The sequence below is a fragment of the Triturus cristatus genome, chromosome 2_2 (genome assembly GCF_964204655.1).
Source record: "Triturus cristatus chromosome 2_2, aTriCri1.1, whole genome shotgun sequence".
In the NCBI taxonomy this organism is placed as follows: domain Eukaryota; kingdom Metazoa; phylum Chordata; class Amphibia; order Caudata; family Salamandridae; genus Triturus; species Triturus cristatus.
Window position 1 is genome coordinate 884193032 of NC_140582.1, and position 25268 is coordinate 884218299.

The following is a 25268-nucleotide window of genomic DNA, read 5'->3' on the forward strand; positions in this document are numbered from 1 at the left end:
GTACCAACACCCCACCAGTGTATGTACGGAGCATACCCCCACCTGTGTATGTACGGAGCGTACCCCCACCCATGTATGTATGGAGCGTACCCCCACCCGTGTATGAATGGAGCGTACCCACACCCCACCAGTGTATGTACGGAGCGTAACCCCACCCGTGTATGTATGGAGCGTACCCACACCCGTGTATGTACGGAGCATACCCCCACCCGTGTATGTATGGAGCATACCAACACCCCACCAGTGTATGTACGGAGCGAACCCCCACCCGTGTATGTACGGAGCGTACCCCCACCCGTGTATGTATGGAGCGTACCCCCACCCATGTATGTACGGAGCGTACCCCCACCCATGTGTGTATGGAGCGTACCCCCACCCGTGTATGTGCGGAGCGTACACCCAGCCCCCTCTGTATGTATGGTGCGAAACACCACCACCTATGGATGGTGTGGACCAACACTCTGCCCGTGTCTCTACACACCCTACCCCAGGCCCCTACACCAGCACCCTCACCCAACATCGCGCATGTACGAGTCGTACTAAGCCATAGCAAAGCTCAGCACTGTACAACAACATGGTCCATGTACGCACCGTACAGACGCCAAAAACACTCGTACTGAACCAGGACAAAGCAAAACAACACAAGGAGAGTCCATTCGATTCGCACAACACCACAAAACATGTCCAACAAGCCCAAATACATCCTATACACTGACCTGCAACTGCCAAACAGCTAAACAGAGGCCCAAAACACAACCACTCCTTATAACACACCCACCCAAAGTTCAAACACAGCCACACCCACAAATGGACCAATCAAAAGGTCCAACACACACAAATCATGATCCTTTGCAACAGATCCACTACTGCCAGATCACAGAGACAACGCACTGCACCATACTACATCCATCAATACACCTTACACTTGCACTCCTTCACACAACCACCATCACAAACACCCCGTCATCACATTCACACACACACACCTTCACAACCACACTCACAAACCCACAACCATCCACATCCACACCCCCACAACCATCCACACCCACACCCCACACCATGCCCACTAACAAGAATCCAAAGTTCACAAAGGATGAGCTGGAGATCCTTGTCGACGAAATCATCAGAGTCGAGCCACAGCTCTTTGGAACATTGGTCAGACAGACCAGCATAGCAGCAAAATCAGCCATGTGGCAGAGGATTGTCAATTCTGTGAATGCTGTTGGGGCCACCAGAAGGACCAGGCATGAGTGCCAAGCCAGGTGGTACGATCTGCGGAGGACGGTCCGCCGCAAAATGACGGACGATCACAACCAGGGGAACATCACTGGAGGAGGGCCGCCCCGCAGACGGGTACAATACCATCCCTGGGAGGAGAAGGTGATGGCCACGCTGCCGCCGGTGGGAGTACACGGAGTAGAAGGAGTCAGAGACCCTGGTGAGTACACAAACAACTCACCTCACATGGGGGGAACGCCATACACAACCAAAATCCCAATCATGCACGCAACCCCCCCAAAGCCAGCACCGGACACAACCACACTCCAAAAACACACACATGCCACTAGCGCCTCCATGCCCCATGCACCAAGCAAGGCTATGCCAAGTCACAGGCCACACAAAACACCAACACAAGACAGGATGTCCCCGATGCCGGGAGGGTGGGCCTCAAAACTAACATTGAGCAACTCAGAAGCACACAACAATGCCCTCAGCCCATATGGCCTAGGGCACAGCCATACAAACAGTGTGTCCCCACACAGTACTGTGTTGCCTGCAAATGGTGGCCGCGTTGCAGGGTGACATGGGTATGAAGGCACAATTTGCACATAACAGCAGCTAATGAAGACGCATCACTCTGAAAGAGTGTCAGCACACACCGCCACAGCAGCAGCACAGACTCAGACACTCCACCCAATGGGTGCCCGGAGATTGGCCTTTGAAAGACCTGCAAACTGTGTGTGCCCAGGAAGCTGGGCTGAGGTGACAGAGGGTGACACACAGAGGGAGGGAGAGGGGGAGAGAGAGGGAGGGAGACAGAGGGGGACACAGGGAGACAGACAGAGGGAGGGAGGAGGGTGACAGAGGGAGGGAGAAAGGGAGACAGAGTGAGACGGACAGAGGGAGGAGGGTGACAGAGGGAGGGAGAAAGGGAGACAGAGGGAGACGGACAGAGGGAGGAGGGTGACAGAGGGAGGGCGAAAGGGAGACAGAGGGAGACGGACAGAGGGAGGAGGCTGACAGAGGGAGGGAGAAAGGGAGACAGAGGGAGACGGACAGAGGGAGGAGGCTGACAGAGGGAGGGAGAAAGGGAGACAGAGGGAGGAGGGTGACAGAGGGAGGGAGAAAGGGAGACAGAGGGAGATGGACAGAGGGAGGAGGGTGACAGAGGGAGGGAGAAAGGAAGACAGAGGGAGACGGACAGAGGGAGGAGGCTGACAGAGGGAGGGAGAAAGGGAGACAGAGTGAGACGGACAGAGGGAGGAGGCTGACAGAGGGAGGGAGAAAGGGAGACAGAGGGAGACGGACAGAGGGAGGAGGGTGACAGAGGGAGGGAGAAAGGGAGGCAGAGGGAGACCAAATCACCCTTGGGTGGTGTGGCCATGTCCGCTTATCAGCAGGTAGACTGTGTGCATGTAGACAAGGTTTGGCAGTGCCTTAACCCCCCCTTTTTCCTTTGATAAACACTGGGCCATGTGTCAATCTGTGCACGAGTACATCCGTGCTGCAGGCACAAACCTAACCTTACACCCAGTATACCCACCCACTGTGTTTGTTAGAACCCTGTCACAAATGCTTAAGTTACCTACCTGCATTCTCAAATAGCATGGAAAAAACACCATTTGGCCACGTACAGTGCAACACGTAAGGCAGTTCTGCATGGCTCCCTACGCCCACTCACTACACTGCTGACTGCGTTCCAAAAAGATGCATCAACTAAGATTGTGTCACACATAGGTAAAGTGTCGAAAGCTGTGGCCAAGGGACATACCCATGCACAAGTGCACTGTGAGAGGAATGCAAGACATATCCAACTACCCAGAGGAACTGTGCCAACTCAAAAATGAATGAAACATGGATGTCGCATGTAACACAATTAACATTGTCTCTCTCACACACAGGTCAACGTCGTCGATCTCCCCCCAACACTGGGGGGGAAGACTCACAGGACCAGGCTCTGCGTGAAGAGGACCCCACCGGCAGCGAAGACTCTCACCACTCCGTGGATGACCCAGACCAACCTGGCCCCTCTGGTGTCCAACCACCTTCAGCACCTGCGTCAGGTACAACTGTGCCAACCACCACCCCCATTCCTGCCACATCCAAGGAGACACCCAGGAGCCCTGCCCGCACACGACAACACAGCCGGGCTGACCAGGAGGGACAAGGTTCTCTGGGCACTCAGGAGGAGGCAGGCGACACCGCAAATGCCATCCCGCAGGGGTCCCGGAGACCCGATGTGCCCACAACGGCAGGCCAGGCGCAAGTGGGCAGGGGTGGTGGGAGTGGAGGACGGCGGAGGCGCGAACCTGACCAGTTGGCTCAGGAACCAGTAATGTCACACGTCAGCAACATCCTGGACACATACCGGCGTGACACCAGGGGCATGGGCCAGGTTGCGTCCACCCTCACAGACATCAAGGGGACCCTCGAGGAGATGAAGACCCTGCAGGCCGAGCAATATGCCTGTCAACAGCGACACCAAGGACGGATGGAGGCAAGACAGGCTGAGCTCCTGGCAGTGCAAACGGACATGACCCGTGTACTCCGTCGGATTGCTGAAAACATGGGCAACCCTCCCTGTGCCACCAGGTGAAGAACATCACCAGCCACAGGGAGGGATCAGGAGGAGGAGGATTCATCCGACGGAGCATCACAAGCATCGTCACGGCCTGCTTCTGAGGGTCCCCGCAGGAAGGTGGGTCGTCCACGCAAAAGACCGTGAGAGTCAGCGGAACATCACCATCTCCCAGGTCACCTGGCCTGGCACCTGGCCCTCTGGCCCAACAGCAGCACATCATCACATGACATTCTCTGGCACATGGACTTGCTGGTCACTGTCTGACCAATGTTGACAAAGACAGTGGCATAGACTCTGATGACTTCCAATGGCAAGGATACCAACTCCCCCAGTGAACTTTGGATTCTACACTCCCGCCAAGCATCTCTTGTCATCCCCACAAACACGTACCCCACCACAAATAAAAATCATCACAATCACGAGATGATGCCGTCATTTTGCATTATTCCACTACATGTGTGTGTTGTAAAGTCAAACCATGCCTGATTTTAGAAGTAACTCCAACCATCCATACCCTGGGGTCTGAGTCTGGCACAGGACACACATGGGTCACAATGTATCATCCAATACAGACATGGAGCAGCATACTCACCCGTGATGGGCCCAACCAGCTGAGGGGGTGCCGCACACCTGTGCCTACAGACCTATTTAGAAGAGCAACAGTCATGCGCAGAGGTCAGGGATCATGTGGAGTGTCCTGGGGTGCTACTCCCAGGTATGTGTAGACAGGTGGCAGAACCATGTCCTGCATGCTTGAGCCAGGTGGATGTGGAGAATGGTGGGCCGTCCAAGGTTGGATGCATGGAGATGGCACAATGGGGTCTTGGATCACAGTGCCACAAGGTTGTGTTGGGGTTGTGGGCTGCATCCTGAGTGTGTGCTTGGATTGAGAAGGTCATCCTGCAGCTGGCAGTGATCCATCCCCCCATCTCTGTTGGACGTTGATGTGGCTTGGTCGCCGGATGTAGAAGCAGAGCTGTGCAGATGCACCCTGGATGTGGACAAGTATCATGGGAGTTGTAACGCACATGTCCGTAGAGTGCAGGGTAGGATTAGACACGGATGTTGTAGTTGACCTGGGGGATGGTCTCTCTTGCCTTGAGGTGGATGGAACTGGGGATCTTGTGCATAATGCAGAGTGTGCTGCAGCATGAGGCACAGATGCTGCTGATCAGCATAGCACATGTCAGCAAGCAATCCATGATGAACACCAGCTTGTTTGCGTGGACACTGGGTGCCCTTGCTGCAGGGCCTGCAGCAGCATGCGCCATGTCAAGAAAACAATGCCACAAGTTGCACACAAAGACAAGGATCTCAGGAAGGAACTATGCAAAAGGTGTATGTCAAGGAAGGAATGTCTGGTTCAACATGGCACACACACACACAATGGATGCACATGCAGCACAGTGGCCGTCGTGGAGACTGACATGCCACAATACCTACACAGCCATGGACATCATGCACAATACAGATTCTAATCCCTGACAAACAGCTTGCATCTTGCTACTCTACACATAGACTCATATGCACTATCTCTGATAACTATGCCAGACATGCCGCATGCACAGTGGCAACACACCACCATTGACAGAGATGAGGCACCTTGGAGGCAGAGGGACACCTTTATTAGTCATGTGTGTCGGAATGCTAATGCAACTCTGTCAACACATACACAGGTCATGTGGATGAACATGTGGGACCGACACTGGCACCCCCCTTTGCACCACAGATGCTGGAAATCCATAGAACTGGCACACAAGTGACGGGTTACAGCTAAACACCCCCTGCTGCTCACGGAGAGGCTGCTATACACCATTGAGCGTCTAATGGGGAATTCACACACCATGTCAACCCGGTGCAACCCGTTAGTTTCCGAGGGCAGTGTTACACACATTGATGACTTCATCACAATCCACAATCCCATTACAGATGACTGTCACCAAGTCTGACCATCAATTCAGGTGAATTCAGCTCCATGTCATGTGCCCCATGGTGATTCTACATGTATGCAAAGTAACCAAACATGAACAGGAGCAGTGCACACACATTCAAAACAAATACCACACCCAAAAAGCTGTGCTGCATCCCTTACCCTAAGGAGATTTTCAAACTTGTCCGTGCATGTAACGCTGATTCAGCACATGTTGCTGTGTTCATGAGGAATAGCAGGAGCACAACAATGCCACCAGCAGACAGCATGCACAAGTACCTGCGGATGAGAGACACACAAAAAGTCAGCCAAAAGAAGCACATCCGCATGCATGTGCATGTACTCGACACGTATAAGGTTGTCAACACGCTAGGTGACAATGATGACTCTGGAAAAACATTCTTCTATTGCACCATCACTCGAGTTACACATCCAAACACACCTCTGACTCACTTGGCAGACATGCAGATGGACACACACATTGCAACACATGCCACACACGGCCCAATGCGTGCACACTCAGACACTGGAACTCACCACTAAGCAAAGAAGTCGCGTATGAGCCGACTCCGGATGTCCTCTACCGCCTCCTCCTCCTCCACATCACTTGCCTCGTCACCAAGCCCTTCATCCTCCACGGGTGGATGGTCCTGCTCATCCGGATCCAGGATGAGTGGCACAGCTTTCTCCACTGCCATGTTGTGCAGCATGCAGCACATGAGGAAGATCTTGCAGACCTTCACCGGTGCATATGGGAGTGCGTCGCCGGTTTTGTGGAGGCAACGGAATCGGCTCTTCAGGAGGCCAAACGTCCTCTCTATCACTCGCCTGGTCCGCCCATGGGCTTTGTTGTAGGGGTGCTCGGCAGCCGTGCTGGGGTTGCAGAGAGGCATGATCAGCTATGGCATTTTGGGATAGCCAGCGTCCCCTACATGGAAACATCATGGGCAAAAGTGGACAGGAAGATGACGCTAAATACAGGACTGCCAGAGTATACCCACCAACAATACATGCTCGTTCGTTGCGCAGCTGCAGCATCATTTCAGGCACCCTGCTACACCTCATGATGTAGGCATTGTGTGCTGATCCTGGAAAACGAGCACAGACATGTGAAATCACCATGTTGGCAAGACACACCACAAGGGCATTAATGGAGTGGTAATGCTTTCGGTTCCTATACGCTACCTCCTGTGCCTGTGGTGGTACCAAAGCCACATGTGTTCCATCTATGGACCCAATGACATGGGGCATCCCTCCCAGGGCATAGAACTCACGCTTGACACCTGTCAACTGCTCAGGAGTTGGGAATTTAATGAACTCATCCAGGTGATCCAACATGGCCTCTAAAAAAATATTGCAGAACACGGCTGAACATGGTTTGGGACATGCCACCAAAATGAGCAATGGTATATTGGTATGTACCCGTGGCAAAGAAATGTAGGGCTGCCATCACCTTCATCTTGGGTGTAAGTGCAGTAGGATACCTGTGTAGTGGTTGGAGGTGTGGTGCCAGCCGTGTCGTCAAGTTCTCAATCAACTGTCGGGGGAAGCGGTAGCGGCGTATACAGTCATGTTCCCTCAGGTCAGCCAAGTCCGGAATTGGTCGAGGGAGAGGCGGAGCCCTGCAGTCAATTTGAAGGGACAACAAAGAGTGAGTACAGTACACCACCAATGTCAATGTACTGAGCACATGTTCAACAGGCAATACACATATGCTACATACAGAGTCAGGTCTGTGCAATATGCCCTGGACACGCATGCCAGGCAGGTGACACTCCTATCAAGAGCCAGCTACAAACGTCGATTCTCAACCTCAATATGCCATGCCATGAAACTAGCTGTGGGCCAGTGTAAGTGAACAGGCAGATGCATCACAGGAGTTACAGACATCCACATATGTGCAGAAGAAGGATGTTTATCGTACAGACAGGTTGCGGAACACTAGATGCACAGGTCAAATGTCACAGAAAAAGGACAGACCACACACCTTGCCATGAAGGAGTACATGTCAAGACTGATCACACATACATTGAGAGTATGCAGATATGTCCTTTTTTTGAAACTCCGTGTCGATGCATACATACACACCTTACGTCGGATTACACATGTGGGCTGGTGTGCGTAACAGTGTGCCATGCCCATCTACACACAGACACATGTTGGTTGCAGCAACTGCAGATGCATTTGACCAAACACCTACAGCAAACCTATGGGAACACATGACACACACATGACATAGTTACAGCGTGCAACGCGGGCATTCACATGTCAGGTGTAATATTCTGTGTACCTGGCATCAGGGGACAGTTGCGGGTGTCGCTGACTGTGCCATGCCAGTGACGCATGGCTCAACAAGTCTGTACTACATGCACACATGTCAAAGGAGTGAAGGGGATGTGTGGCACATAGTGCACCATCACACATGACATGTGTACACAGCTCATCATACATTTATTTGCTTCACACCTCAGGAGTAATGTGCCACATCACAGCCTGACACACCTGTGCCCGACACATGTAGTACTGCACAGACAATGCCTTGATGTCCAGCCTTGGCCAAGTATGACAGCTCTATTCCTGTCTGTGTGCCGCCTATCACCACTGTCAGGTGTGAAACGCACCGTACATAAGCTCTGAGGGCGTGTGTAGGGTCCCTATCACAATGGGACTGCTGGCGTATGCGTAGGCCATAGTAATACGGACCGTACACGCGTGTGTAGGCTCCCTATCACTATGGGAGTGCTGGCGTGTGCATACGCCATAGTAATACGGACCGTACATGCGTGTGTAGGGTCCCTATCACTATGGGAGTGCTGGCGTATGCGTACACCATAGTAATACGGACCGTACACGCATGTGTAGGCTCCCTATCACTATGGGAGTGCTGGCGTATGCGTTTGCCATAGTAATACGGACCGTACACACGTGTGTAGGCTCCCTATCACTAAGGGAGTGCTGGCGTATGTGTACGCCATAGTAATACGGACCGTACACGCGTGTGTAGGCTCCCTATCACTATGGGAGTGCTGGCGTATGCTTACACCATAGTAATACGACCCGTACACGCGTGTGTACGGTCCGTATTACTATGGCGTACGCATACGCGAGAACTCCCATAGTGATAGGGACCGTACACATGCCTGTACGGTCCGTTTCACTGCATTTGGGGTGCCCTAGGGCCGTGGAACGCACCGTACCTGTGTGTAAATATTGAAATAACATAGGGGACACATGAGGGACAAGTATAAGGGCCTAAATGCATGCTGGTTGTCATGGAGACCGAGTTTAAAGTTTGAATTTTTGCATCAGGTGGCCAGCAGAAGTCGGTTGGAAACAATATACTTTGTTGCAAAGTGGTTGTTGACTTGACATCATGCTCAATTTTTAAACCATGCAAAGCCACTCAATGGGGTAGGTTTAAAGGGATTGGAGGAAACGTAGGATGCTAATGTGACTGACCAATCAATCTGTACTCCTGTAAATGAAACAGGCCAGCAATGCAGAAATAAGGCAGCCAGGTCCCACGAGAGAGCACTTGCCTGCACATCCTTTCATTCCACCACACTGCTTCTGCTCGTGATTCCTCTTGCACCATGTTCAGGTCTGTGGAGAGGGCCCAGCCATTCACCATGGAGGAGAATATGGCGTTGGTGGATGTGATCCTCCCACTCAACCAGGGGAGCAGGTGAGTGCTGACTCCACTAGCTTAGACTGTGCCCCTTTTTTGTGACTGTGACTTCTGGCATTGTGTCCATGTGTGACAGACATGCAATGTTGTTTAGAGTGGGTCCCAGGGTGGGGAAGGCCTCATGTCTCCCATGCAGAGCATGCTGTAGTTCCTGTGTGCACTCCTCACTTGCATAGTGCTTACTGTGACAATCAATGCATGGTGCATGCCACATTCTGCCTGGCTACTCCTCCTGGGAATGTTGTTCCACAGTCCTGATGTGATCTGTGGTCCCCCCAGTGTGACAGGTGACAGTACCCATAGATGTGTGTTTGTTTAGTGTACCTGTGCTGTGAGTGTCCAAATGATGTGTTCGTCCCCTGGACATTGGTGTGTGTGTGTGTGTCCCCTGTCATGTGGGTGAGTGCATATGGGGAGTGTTGCACACCAGCTGCATGAGGGATGGATATACCCTGCCCATCTGATGTGAGCAGGGAGCAGTGCTGTGTGACTGCCGTGCTGAGCCAGCCCCACACCTGTGACACCCCCCCAGTCTAGTGGCACATGGGCAGAGTGAGGTTTGTACCCGCAGTTGGCAATGGCAGGTGATTGTCCTGTGCCTGTGTGTGTCTGTGTACTCTGCTGAGGTTGCGTCAGTGGGCTGGGGCATGTGACTGCTTTGAGGTGCTGTACATAATCCTGGTGTAGCTTGTGATGCACAGTGTGATCCAGGATCATTGGGCCCGATTCACAGAACTAACTTAAGACAAAATCCTAAACTTACTACCATTTTGGTATTCACACAAGGCACTTACTCATTTTGGTATTCACAGAAGGCACTTACTCATTTCGGTATTCACAGAAGTTAGGAGTCCTAACTTTAGGACTCCTAAATGCCTTCTGTGAATACCGAAAGTCTTAAAATTAGGATTTTTCTCAGTTTAGTAGTAGTATAGTTAGGACTCCTAACTTTAGGACTCCTAAATGCCTTCTGTGAATACCGAAAGTCTTAAAATTAGGATTTTTCTCAATTTAGTAGTCCTAAATTTAGACTTAGGACTACTAAATTGAGAAAAATGCTAATTTTAAGACTTTCGGTATTCACAGAAGGCATTTAGGAGTCCTAAAGTTAGGAGTCCTAACTATACTACTACTAAACTGAGAAAAATCCTAATTTTAAGACTTTCGGTATTCACATAAGGCATTTAGGAGTCCTAAAGTTAGGACTCCTAACTTCTGTGAATACCGAAATGAGTAAGTGCCTTCTGTGAATACCAAAATGAGTAAGTGCCTTCTGTGAATACCAAAATGGTAGTAAGTTTAGCATTTTGTCTTAAGTTAGTTCTGTGAATCGGGCCCATTGATTGTGTGGCACCTCTCATGCCACCTGTGTACTTTCAATGCCACGTAGTGCATGTGGCCTTCCCCAGAGGATAATGTCCCTATGGCAAAAGTGCAATGAGTTGCCTGCATACCATGGCCTGTTCAAACAAGACAAATTATTAATATGTGTGTCTCTGTGTCATTGCTCAGGTGTATTAAAGTGTTCTCACTTTTGCATCCTCACAGGTAGGCGTCCATGCCAAGGGGGAGATATGGAAGCAAGCCGTCAGTGCCGTGAGGAAGATGGAGGGTCGGAAGCGGCGCCTAGCCCAGGTGAGGAAACGCTGGCAGGATATCCGGTGCTGGACGAGGAGGATCGCACGGGTCCTGCTGGGGGACTCACCTGAGAGCCACAAGAACCGTGGGCGCCGGCGTCTGACCCACATCCATAAGTGTGTGCTGGCGGTGGTCTTCCCCGACTTGGATAGGCGCTTACGGGAGAAGCAGCAGCAGGAAGGGGGTAGGTACATGTGTGTTTGTTGTGTGTCACCAGCTTTTGGAAGTGCGCAGTTGCATGGATACACTGCCTGGGTTTAAATGTGCAGTGCATAACCTGTTCCCCAAAGTAAACCGGTGCTGTTCTTCCTCCCTTCCCCTCCTTGCCATGTGTTCCCTGGTCTGTGTGTAGTCACTCTTGCACAAGGTTATCTAGGCTGGCAGTTAATCCAAGTGCGCAATGCTTGCAGCATCATGTGTGGGGGTGGTGTGTAACAGGTTTTGGGACCTTGCCTGTGCCCTGGCCAGTTCAGTCATTGTGGGGTCCATGTCAGTTGGCACTGAGTCCCGACATACGAGTGTGTCTTAAAAGTGTACTGCCTTACAGCATTCATGTCCAATGTTGTGCCCTCTGACATGATGTGCATGAGTGGGAGTAATGCATAGTGCAGGGACGGTTGCTTCAGTTGCAGTCATATCCATCCAGGACCATGGAGGAGTGTGGCCACTACCGTGCCCTGGGGCATCTTTTCCTAGGTATCATGTGTGTCATCCAACAATGTGTACATTCTCTGTGTCTTCGGCATAGGTTGGGCTCTGTGGCATTGTACCCTGGCATCATCTGTATTTACGTAAACTGTGCTACATGTGTCCACTGTACAGTGTGACCCAATTTTGCTTGTGCATACTCACAGTGGGCAGTGCCTGTGTGTCTTGGTATGATAATCTGATGATGGTTGATTGTCAATGATATATGTGGACAGGCGCAACAGGGGTAGTTTGTGTACAATCAGGATTTAGTGCAGGCCATGTGTTTTTATCCCAGAGTAAGAGGTGTAAGTACTTCCTCTGTCTCAATCACATTGTCTCAGGTAGGGGGTGGTTTGTGCGGGCAAGGCCTACATGTCAAAATCTGAAGTCTCCTTGCTAGGTCTGGCCTGTGTGTGATGTTTGTCTGGACATACACTCAAGGTGCAGAGACCCAGTCATGTTGGGCATGGTTTAATGTATTAGCTTTGCAGCATGTGCAAAAAGTTAATAGACATGGTTCCTGCTCATCCCTTTTTTGGCAACGCTGTGTGGTGCAGATGCTGTGCACGATTGTCCCCAGAGCCTGGCTCCTCTGTCCAATTTGATATCAAGTAATTTGCTGTTGTGTCATGCTCTCCATTGTTTCTCAGTGGCATGGTGGGTCAACCAACTGTGTGTTGCAGGGCCTACATATGTACCTTGTATTGTAGATGTTACTCATGTTGCTTTTCAGGCTATGCACTGAGACCTATGTAGATTTGACTCATGTGACATATGTATACAGGTGTCTGATTATTTCCTGTCTCTTCACCTTGCCCACAGCATCGTCGGGGTCTCTGAGGGAGACACTGGCACGGACCGTGAGGAGGGAGCGAGCACCAGTGCTGTCTTGTCTGGCGCATCGAGTGGCACAGAGGCCGAGGGGAGTGAGGCGGAGGACCTGTCCAGTCCCACCACCGACTATGACGCTGACGGGTCCGAGGCTGAGCTCCCAGAGCTGAAAGCAGCACTCCATCTCTACCCGCCCCCTCCATTCCCATCACTGGCCTCCCACTTGCTCGGGTCCCTTCCCGCCGTGCTAGGTCACCACGTGTCTCCTTCTTGCCAGGCACCGCACCCCCTGCCCTTGTCTCCACTGCTGCCGTGACTGCCGAGTCTGTGGACATCCTGCGCCAGTTGCAGGTTGGTCAGACTGCGATGCTTAATGTCCTCCATGGCCACACCCGAGTGCTCACCCAGATGGAGGCATACATGGAGGGCATCTCAGCTGCGCAGTCGGACCAACGCCAGTTGCTGAGGTCCATAGACTCGACACTGACTGCAGCAGTGGATCTCCTGCAGCGCTGCGTCCCCCCTTACCCCTGTACCATCCACACTTCCCACTCCCATGCCTGTCCCAAGCACACCCAGACGTACCCATGCACGCACCCCACCAGACACAGGAACCACACCACCAGGGAAGGCCAAGCGCACACCTCCTGTCACGCACACACTGGGTGAAGTAGGCACACCCACTGGGTCGGGGGGCAAACGGAAGACACACAGCCACAGTGGGAGTCCACATTCCTCACAACCCACTCCCTCCAAATCCACTCCCCTCAGCTCTTCTGGCCAAGATTCCAAAAAAGATTCCTTCATGGCCGCTCTGTCCCTGAGCCCCAGTGTGACACCACCCCGCAAGCGGTCAAAGGAGTCCCGGTCAGGGTAGTTGAGTCCCCCCCCTGTCCACACCCTCCCCCAGTAGCGCTGCGACCCATCCCTCTGACCCCCCCCCCTCCTTGGGGCCTGTGGTTCCTTCGGGTGCAGGGGAGACGCTGGGGGACCTTGCAACTGTGTGCAGCACCATTCTCACCACCACCTTTGGCGCTGCCCCACACCCTGTGGTGGAGTCCTCCGTCCCTGCACCCACAACACCTACCCTTGCCCCTCCTGTCCCTGCGGTGCCTGGTCCTTCCCCCCCACATGATGCCCCCCCCCTGTGGAAGCAAAGGAGGTATGAACTGTGCAGGCAAGCTAGGGGACACGCGTCCCTATGTGTCCCCCACCAGGAATTGGACTATGGACTGCCCTATGGGCCTTGTACATATTGAACTTTTATTAACCAATTTTTTTTCATGCTGAATAAAGCAATGTTTTTTTTCCTTTGAACACTACTGCTTTTCTGGTATTGCTGTTGGTGGTGCTGCTCCATGATTTGGGGTGGTGATAATGTGTTAGGTGTCTGGGAAATGTAGTAGTGTGCTGCTCATGGGGTGGACCCTGGTATCTGTGTGCCATCACAAGGTATTTGCGAAATTTCTTTGTTCATGTAAGCTCTTACTGCATGGTGACATTGTCCCAAGGTGTGTTCCTTCCTCTGTGGACCCTGACATCTTCCCTGCAGGGTGTTTCCTAAATGTTGTGCTGAGCTGTGTCTACATTTCCTTGGTGTGTGACGGATCCGTTCAACTTTGCCCATGCATGCTGTGCAATGTCTCCACCTGCATCATTAGCGGCATCCTTGGTGGTCACTGTACTTGTGTATGGAGTATATTGACATGACTTCATGTGGACATGTTTCCTTTTACACACTATGCATGTGTGTACTCCCAGCCTCGCACACATGTGTTACGTGTTCTGCAGGGTCTTTGAGCACCTGACTGACAATTGTGGGCATTGTATCTGTGGGTACTGCACCCTTTTCTTTCCATGGGCACTGCTGGGGGGACTCTGCACCCACCCCTCCTGTGTCTGGGCACTGCTGGGGGGACTCTGCACCCACCCCTCCTATGTCTGGGCACTGCTGGGAGTGATAGGCACCCACCCCTCCTGTGTCTGGGCACTGCTGGGAGTGATAGGCACCCACCCCTCCTATGTCTGGGCACTGCTGGGGGGACTCTGCACCCACCCCTCCTATGTCTGGGCACTGCTGGGGGGACTCTGCACCCACCCCTCCTATGTCTGGGCACTGCTGGGAGTGATAGGCACCCACCCCTCCTGTGTCTGGGCACTGCTGGGAGGACTCTGCACGCACCCCTCCTATGTCTGGGCACTGCTGGGAGGACTCTGCACCCACCCCTCCTGTGTCTGGGCACTGCTGGGAGTGATAGGCACCCACCCCTCCTGTGTCTGGGCACTGCTGGGAGTGATAGGCACCCACCCCTCCTATGTCTGGGCACTGCTGGGGGGACTCTGCACCCACCCCTCCTATGTCTGGGCACTGCTGGGGGGACTCTGCACCCACCCCTCCTATGTCTGGGCACTGCTGGGAGTGATAGGCACCCACCCCTCCTGTGTCTGGGCACTGCTGGGAGGACTCTGCACGCACCCCTCCTATGTCTGGGCACTGCTGGGAGGACTCTGCACCCACCCCTCCTGTGTCTGGGCACTGCTGGGAGGACTCTGCACCCACCCCTCCTATGTCTGGCCATGTACGCTCGGGACATACACGGATGGGGGTATGCTCTGAACATACACTGGTGGGGTGTGGGTACGCTCCATACATACACGGGTGGGGGTACGCTCCATACATACCCGTACCCACTCTCTGCAGGCCTGGCTACGGCCCGTACCCATGCCTTTGGAACGTGGGTACAGTGCGTACCCCCATTGTTGGGGTGCCGTAGGGGTCCGCATCGTACCCAGGCCTTCTGAGCGTGGGTACGGGTCGTACCACACGTACCCCTACGTCACTCCAACAATGGCGGTACGGCCCGTACCCACGCTCTTAAGGCCTGGGTACAGTGCGGACCCCCAATGGGGTGCCGTAGGGGTACGCACCGTACCCAGGCCTTCAGAGCGTGGGTACGGGTCATACCACGCGTACCCCTACGTCACTCCAACAATGGCGGTACGGCCCGTACCCACGCTCTTAAGGCCTGGGTATGGTGCGGTCCCCCAATGGGGTGCCGTAGGGGTATGCACCGTACCCAGGCCTTCAGAGCGTGGGTTCGGGTTGTACCACGCATACCCCTACATCACCCAAACAATGCTGGTACGGCCCGTACCCAGGCGTTTAGAACATGAGTACGGGCCGTACCGCCATTGTTGGGGTGACGTAGGGGTGGGCGTGGTACGACCTGTACCCATGCTCTTAAGGCGTGGGTACGGTACGTACAAGAATTGTTGTGTTGCCGGTTCGCGTCAACTTCCGTTGTGGCGGACGCATGCGTTGCTGGACACGCCCCCCACCCCCTCGAAGTGACCAGGCCCTGAAGGTCAGGTATGTCCAGGGCATGTATGATTTGTGACTTGGGTGGGGGTTATGTGTCCTGCCCCTGCCCCCCCCTTTGCCCATGGGTGTTGTTCTGACCTTCTGCGGCATCTGCGTCGGTTCCTGTAGAGCAGGTGGACTGCTGTGAGGGCTGGGATGGAGGGCTGGGATGACACGTAGGTTCGGGTCTATGGCTGTCCGTTGCGTACAGGTGCTCCTTGTGCGCGTTGTCCTGATTTCCCTGCAGTTTTTGGCAGCCGGAAAATATAATCCGTGTGGGGTGACGTTGGTACGGATCGTACTTCCTGGTTCGTGAAACGCAGCCTGAATGCGTCCCGACGTCACGTCGGCGCTTTTCCGGATCACATTTGTATGTATATTTTCGTCGGTCTGTGTTTTGTACGAATCGTACGGAAATAGTGTTTCCATACGAATCGTACTTGCATTTTTGTAATGTTTTTTAACTGGGTACGAGTCGGACGGAGAAAATGCTCCGTCGGACGGTTCGTACCCGGTTTCTCCAGGATCGGAATCGGCCCCTTTCTAGTAAGAGGGATTTAATTATCTGTTTTTCTTTATAAAGTATTTTGACTATAAGACAGGCAATTATATTTTTCACTTCCTCCTCACTTTCCATTTTTAGTTCAAGGGACCAATAAGAACCCTAGCCCTATCAGCCAATCACAACACTAACCTTAAGCCCAACAGAAACAACAGACACAGCCATCAATCAGTGTACAAATGGAATAATATCTTATATAAGGGGCATGTGACCTCAAGCACAGGCTGCTGAGCAGGGGGTGGGGAGCTACTCCTCTATCCAGAATTTCCTTGTAGACACACAGGCGCAACCCACACATCTGCAGTGCTGCAAGCAAGGGCCTGAACCAGGCCTCTAACAATACTGCTTTTCCCACACTTAAACACTGTACTCTCCTAGCCAAAAAAGATTGTTACATGTACTTTCTAAACACAGTTTATACTCTTGAGAGCAGACTACTGCAATCTTAGAGCAAGGTGATGCCCGACCAAGGCATCAGTAATGCAGGGTTAATATCAATGTATCTCCATAAATCTGCACAAATTGCATGATTTTATAGGAAAATACAGTGAGTGCAGTCCAAGTCAGTAAGAACGAGTGCACAAGGCCCTATATAGCAAGATGCAGTTTGACCATCACAGTTGTTTGATTGCATTTAGTATTGTGGTCTGTCAGATCTTTGCACTAGCAGCACATTTATCACAGGCATAGAGTGTTACTTTGATGTGTGGGTTTGGTTAGGGGAGGTTGATGGTTGAACATCACCGACTTAATCAGCCTGGAATAAAAAGGTATATTGTGGGCCCCAGATATCATTGGGTCTCAAAGAAGGGGGTTGTAGCTCCACATATGTTCAACTTCTTGTGTTGCAAAGGGCAAAATCTCTTAGACAATCTTTCGCCTTGTATCGTAACTGATTCATCATAAACAGGAAGTCAATGAATATTGCATTTCACACAGCACCCCTCCATGTGATATAGGAGTGGCAGACGTGCACAAGTCAGGGGAATGGGGTATGGAAGCTCAGTGTGCAGTTTCACCCAGCTTTGCACTGGGTTATAAGCAGGGCCACTGGAATTATGTGGCAGGAAAGGGCCATATTATGCGTCGGGTTGAGTAAATTATTTGGCAAGAAAAATCAAATTACGCTGCACAATGAGGCACATTTTCTAATAGCATTACTTAATTATTTTCTCATTTTTGAACTTGGTAACAATATCTGAAATTAGTTGCACATCTTTAGTACCAGTTTAATACCCAAATATAGCACTAAGCAACAGAAGGGTGTCCAGTCCAGCTTTGCAAAGGGCCTTCCTCTGCGCGGCTATACGTGTTACTGCATTTTTACTAACTTTTGAACCGCTTGAGATAGAAACAGATTGTTTTTGTGTTAAAATCTGCAGATTATGTGACAGATGGCGGATTATGTGGCAAATCTATAACTCTGCAAAAATTGCCGCACCCACACAATTGAATAATTCCAGTGGCCCTGGTTATAAGGCTGTCCCCATCACTGCCAGAAATGTATTGTCTCCTACCCCTATCTGCCCCCTAAAATTATGTCCAAATTCACAAGCATCCTAGATGGTATAAATGCCTTACTTTACACGCTCCTTTTATATGGTAAAAAATATGGTTAAAAAAATGTACCCAGGGCCTGTAAGTTACATGTTACCAGTGGATAAAGGACTATAGGACCCATTGTGACACCCACTATAGTGACAATGTAACCTTGTATGCAGGCCTCCCACTGAAGCCTGTCTGTGCAGTTTTAGAACTGCAAATTCAACCTGCCAAAATAACACTTTTTGACTAAACCTTTCTTTTAAATATTAATAAGTCACCTCTAAGCATCTTTTGCTTCTCAGGTGACCCAGGTAGCGGATGTCTTTGTTGGCCCATCAGAAGGCACTGCCCACGTCTTTTCTGATTTTGACCCGTTGGCCCCTGATGAATGTCTTAAAATACTAAAGGCCTTAAAATCTGGATCCCCGTCTGATCCATGTTCGGCCAGAACATTGGCAATAGTCTCTGAGACCATCCACAAAGAGGTTACTTCCATCATTAACCTTTCCCTGAAGGAAGCGGTTGTTCCTCTTCCCTGGAAGGAAGCAATAATCCGGCCTCTTCTAAAAAAGCAAACCCTTGACCCTCTCTGCCCTGGGAACTATCGTCCCATCTCTCTGCTTCCGGCACCAGCAAAAATCTGTGAAAAGGTGGTAAATAAACAGCTGACTAACTTTGTGGAGAGAGAGTCGATTCTACACCCTGCTCAGTCGGGCTTCCGAGCAGGACATAGCATGGAAACTGTGCTGGTTGAGGTGGCAGAGGCCATACGTGACTGTCTGGATGCGGGCGGGAGGGCGGCACGTATCCTGCTTGACCTCTCGGCCGCGTTTGACACGGTCCCCCATCCACTGCTCCTATCTCACCTGGCCAGGATCGGGATATCTGGGGTGGTGTGGCAATGGTTTCGCTCCTTTCTGGAAGCCCGGACGGAGCAGATTTCGATACCACCTTTTTCCTCCTCTCACCAGAGGGTCTCAACGGGAGTCCCGCAAGGGTCTGCCCTTAGCCCCCTCTTATTCAATATCTAAATGACCCCATTAATCTATCTAGCGGAAGGATTGGGAGCTAAGGTAATTGCATACGCAGACGATACCCAGCTACTTTTCACCTGGAAGACAGAGATGGTCTCGGTATCTCAGGCACAAACTTGTCTGGCCTCAGTATTTCTTTGGATGGCGGATGCAAAGCTTAAATGTAATGAAGGGAAATCGGAGGTTTTACTTTTTGGTAAGTTTCCCCTGCATTTTAAAGAGCAACTTTGGCCACCTGAATACCCCTGTCCAACATCCTCTGAGAAATCGGCAAAGAATCTTGGGGTTTGGTTTGATGAGCGTCTCTCGTTCGAGACGCACATCAAGAAGGTGGCGGGGGGGCTGCTACGGTCTACTCAAATCATTTAGAAGTTTTTTTCCTTTCTACCAATTGCTGCAAGACAAACACGCATATGTGCACTGATTATGTCTCGTTTAGATTATGCTAATGCACTATTTTCCGGTATTCCGGCCAACATGCTTAAGAAACTGCAGATAGTCCAAAATACTGCTGCTAGATTGTTATCTGGACTGTCCTCTAGGGACAGTGTACAGAGCCAGCTCCGGCTGTACCACTGGCTACCAGTAGCCGCCAGAGTTAAATTTAAGCTACTGATTTTGGCCCATCGGGCACTGCATGGCTGCGGGCCCTTATATCTTCAGAAGCGGATTGCCTTCTATGTACCGGGGCGGGCCTTGCGCTCCGGGTCCTCGTATTTGGTTCATGTCCCTCGCTTCCAGCGACAGAGGATTGGAGGTGGTTCTTTCACGGTGAAGGCAGCCATTACATGGAACACTCTTCCACTCAGTTTGCGTTCCATCCAGGATTTGGGCACTTTAAAAAAAAAGTTGAAAACCTTTCTTTTTGTCTGAGGATGAGTATCTTACTTCATAGATTCGCGCCGGGACACTCCCGAGTATCTGCGCGCGTAATAAATACATATAACATATAACATAACATAAGTAGACCTTAATGGTCATAAGACAGGGTGTGTGATTTTTAAAAGTAGGGCTTCTAAAATGTTAACATTCAACAGATTGGCGTAAAAGCAATGTTTTCTGTAGCAGGGTTAGCTGTTCCATAGGAAAGGATGGGTATAAAGTACCTATGAAACAGCTATAAAGTTAATTCTTGGACTTTTAAAAATATTTATAACACACCTGCTTTATTAATAAAGTCAGATTGTAATAAACATTTAGAAAGTTACCTGGGACCTGCCTGAAGCCTCCAGAGGCCCACATGCAAGACTTTTCCATGGTCACTGAGGAGCTATATAGTTCCTTGATAAAGTGTATGCTCGCTCTCAGAGCTCAGACAAAGGCCTTGGGTATGGGGTGGAGTTCTGTTCCTCTGGCAGCTGGACCACCTGGGCCATGCCCAGGAACCAAATTAAAGTCAGCTAACACCTGAGCCTATGCCCTTCTTTGTCCTTCTAGCTAGTCAGACACCAATCACAATGGCAGGGGAGCTTCCCCATGAACCGGTTTGAGTGACCACAAAGGCAGAACATTCCCTGGCTATACTTCTTGGGTGAGCACAGGAGATCTGGACAGGGGAAGAAAGGTTCTCCCATGTTGGATGTAGGGCTTTGCATTATAAAATTATTGGTGCTTGGGTAGACAGGATCGACTGTCAAACTGGGAAGGATTACTCCTAGGAATGTTTTCCCTAATTGTTAAGAAGAGGGCATAAGTCACCCTCAGCCCCAGGCTAGTGTCAAGCATTAATGAGGTACCCATGGGCATCCTTTTCAGAATCCTACTGAACCTGTAGAAGACAGAAGAATGACTGCACATGCTGTTGAGACTTATGAGGAGAACGGAAAATCTGGACCTGCTCCGACTTGTACCAAGGACAACGAAGTTGACTCCAATGGTCAGTTTGGTCACCGCATGCTAAGACACAGGGACATAAACAGCTGCTATACACTCTTTACCAGTTCCAACTATATCTGGCCTTGACCATGTTGGTAACTTCTGCTGGAGTAGGTATTGGCTCCCAATAACTTTTTCTGAGTCCTAGGACCCTTGGTTGTGTCCTAGTAACATCCCGAGAAACCCAAAAATCTCTGGCTCCAAAGACCTCTGGAGTGAGTTATGGGACAAACCTGAAAAGTCAGTCCAATGAAGGAATGTTGCCGCTTGGCTGCAGCAACAATTAGTTTCAGCAGGTTGTCCCAGAGAAGGATCTGTCCTTGTGGTGCCCTGTCCAAACATAGCAATGCTCACCGGGCAAAAGTATTCGGCAGGTGAGGGACATTCCTTGGGCTCAAAAGCTGAATTTCTCCTTCTCAGAACTTTCCTGCCAGAAGTCAAAAGCTTCCCCAACACTTTGTACAAAGGATATTTGGCCTTTTGGAGCCCATCTCCACAACAGAATGCTCCGTAGCCCTACTAAGGATTTTTGACTTCTATTTTAGAGACAAAGTCAGAAGGTAGTGCTTCCTAACGGGATGAGCCTGGTTTCTCTATCTGACCTGTGCTCCACCATGGCCAATCCTAAATCGTTTCGAGGTACCAAACAACCGCAGATGGTGGTTTTATTTTTTGGTGATAGTGTGGTATTCTAGTAGTGGTGGTGGTATTATTGGTGGTGGTGGTGGTGGTATTAGTGGTGGTATTGGTGGTGGTGGTATTGTTGGTGGTGGTATTGCTGGTGGTGTTGGTGGTGGTGGTGTTGGTAGTGGTATTGGTGGGGGTGGTGGTATTGGTGGTGGTAGTATTGGTGGTAGTGGTTTTAGTGGTGGTGGTGCTATTTATGGGGGTATTGGTGGTTATTGGTATTGGTGGTGATGGTGATGGTACTGGTAATGGTGGTATTGGTGGTGGTGGTGGTGTTGGTAGTGGTATTGGTGGTGGTGGTGGAATTGGTTGTGGTATTAGAGCTGGTGGTATTGGTGGTGGTGGTTTTAGTGGTGGTATTGGTGGTATTGGTGGCGGAATTGGTGGTATTGGTGGTAGTATTGGTAGTGGTGGTTTTATGGGTGGTGGTATTGGTGGTGGTATTGATGGTGGTGGTTTTAGTGGTGGTGGTGGTGGTAGTGGTGGTTGTATTGGTGGTGGTGGTGGTGGTGGTAATAGGAGTAGTAGTGGAGGTGGTATTGGTGGTGGTGGTATTGGTGGTGGTGGTCTGGTTGATGGTGGTATTGGTGGTGGTGGTGGTGGGATTAGTGGTGGTGGTATTGGTGGTGGTGGTATTGGTAGTGATGGTATTGATTGTGATGGTATTGGTGTTGGTGGTGGTATTGGTGGTGGTATTGGTGGTGGTGGTATTGGTGGTGGTGGAGGTGGTGGCAGAGGTGGTAGTATTGATGGTGGTGGTGGTGGTGTTAGTGGTGGTGGTATTGGTGGGGGTGGTATTGGTGATGGTATTGGTGGTGGTGGTCTTAGTTGTGGTATTGGTGGTAGTATTGGTAGTATTGGTGGCAGTGGTGGTATTGGTGGTATTGGTGGTGGTAATATTGGTGGTGGTGGTATTAGTGGTGGTGGTGGTCTTGGTGGTAGTGGTGGTGGAGGTAGTGGTGGTGGTGGCATTGGTGGTAGTGGCATTGGTGGTGGTATTGGTGGTGATGGTGCTATTGGTGGGGATGGTATTGGTGATGGTATTGGTGGAGGTGGCCTTAGTGGTATTGGTGGTGGCATTGGTGGTGGTATTGATGGTGATGGTGGTATTGGTGGTGGTGGTATTTGTGGTGGTGGTATTGGTGCTTGTAGTTGTGGTGGTATTGGTGGTGATGGTATTAGTGGTGGTATTGGTGGTCATATTGGTGGTTTTATTGGTGTTATTGGTGGTGGTGGTGGTATTGGTTGTATTGGTGGTGGTGGTGGTTGTATTGGTGGTGGTAGTATAGCCTGTGATGATATTGGTGTTGGTGCTATTGGTGGTGGTGGTAGTATTGGTTGTGGTAGTATTAGTGGTGTTGTTGGTATTGGTGGTGTTACTGGTGGTGGTGTATTGATGGTGGTATTGGGATTGGCAGAGGTAGTGGTGTTGGTGGTATTGGTGGTGGTGTTATTGGTGGTGATCGTATTGGTGGTGGTGGTATTGGTGGTATTGGTAGTGGTATTGGTATTGGTGGTGGTGATTTTGGTGGTGGTGGTATTCATGGTATTGGTGGTGGTGGTATTGGTTGTGGTGGAGGTGGTGGTATTAGTGGTAGTGTTATCAGTGGTGTTGGAGGTGTTGCTGTTAATAAAACAGGCTTTTGAAAACAACCCTTCAGGTGGCTTTAGTACAGATGACATGTAACACAGATGTGCTTTTGTCAGCTTCAGCCCATTAGCACTGGTGTATGTGCTACCAGGAATTCACATGACTTAATTCGCTAATTATTTCTAAATCCATTTTACTTGGAGTGGGGATTGAAACAGACACGAGGTAATGCCGGATTAAAGTGATTAAAAGCAGGCGCCCATGTTACGGGTGCGGCCCTGGTGCTTAAAAAAATAAAAGTGGTTGCAGCTGAAGCAGCTCATGTCCGGCCTGCAGTAAGAGAAACTCAATAAAGTAAATAGTGCTTACAGACTAAATAACAGGTCCTGTGAAACAACCAAAGTAAAGGGCCAGTGTCCATGGTAGGGTACAAATAAAGAAAAGGGCATCCTAAGCAGGAACTAACAAGCCTATCAACGAATCTGAAGGCAGCATTTACTAAAGACAATGACACAAGCCAATGAAAAATGTGGGAGGAGAGTGGGGGCGTCTTCTCTCCCATACGCTACTACTGCAGACTAGCAGAGCGAGCAGCGCATGTGCACTGCTTCTAGGCTTGACCTAAAAAATGGTAGAACAATTTTCGAACTCTTCCCAAACTTTTAAAAGTCGAACTGATAATTTAATATAGACCCTGGCTTTCCTCATAGGACAGTCAGAGCCTCCACAGAGAAAAATGTATTAATGGACTTAACTCTGTAAGGACATGGTGAATCCACATTTCTACTGGTTTTACTTTTAAATGCCATGGACCCTAGCTTGTGGGCTACAAGACCTACATAGGCATAACTTATTAGTTTTAAAACAGAATTTTGTCCCTGCCAAAAGCATTTATGGACATATTTATGAAGACTGTGGCGCAGGGCAGTGCAGCAACTCACCTTGCTGCACCATCCTGCATCACAGGAAAAGGGCAGGAATGTGCTGTATTTAAGGCAAAAGGCACATTCCTGTCCTTTACCCCTGCATTGGCACACAATTGGCCGGCTAGCACCAACAGAATTCAATTCAATTCAAAGACATTTGTAGAGCACACAGCTACTTCCAACCTAGCACCCTTGCACCATGGTGCAAAGATACCTGCGTTGCATGCAGGATTGTTTTTCTGTAGGGAGGGTCATCTTCTTGTACAAAAACAATCCTTAGAGACAGTTTCCTCTTGCTATGTGTGCTGCACACACCGAAAGAGAAAGTATCAAGGAGAAATACATATATTTTCCTTGTTGTGCCTTTCTTGGGGGGGGGTGTATCTTTTCAGCGCATCCCCAGGTCTACCAGGATTGATAAATCTGGAAAGGCGTAAAAAAAACATGGTATTTGTGTGGGAACATCCACATAATGCCCATGGAATGCCTCCCTTGCACAGAGTAATACAATACAGCAATTTGCACTGTGTTGCATTACTTCAGATCTATGAAGCCATTGAAAGCCTGCAAAGTGGCTTTGTGTGGCTTAATAAATCTGACTTAAAGGTTTGCATCATGCATGTACCATGGTGCATGGTGCAAATTAAACACAAACCTCAGACATAAATATGCTGCTTATTTTTTTTAGGTTGGAGTGCAGATTTAAACTTCAGCAGTTAGACTACAATGGTAGGCCTGAAGCCCTGTTTTACTTAAATATGCTAATTGGGACAGAGCAAATACACTGGGTATTTGATGGCAGAAAATGGGGGTTGTCAAGTGAAAAGGGGCCTTTTGCCACACATGAGACATCCACAAAAAGCAATCTGTTACATTTTGCAGGGGTACATCTTATTTGGTGCTAAATGTGCTTTCTTGCGACTGAGATAATCCAAGAAAGAAATGCATTGTGTTGATAGTTAGGACAGTTGTAGCTACAGTAAAACATGAATGATAAAATCAAGAGGACGTAGAGTATATGGTACATGTATCCGAGTCAGTTGTGGGTTTTTGTCCCAAAAGTCGTGACATACTGATAAGGCTTGGCCCAAACACAGTCACTTAA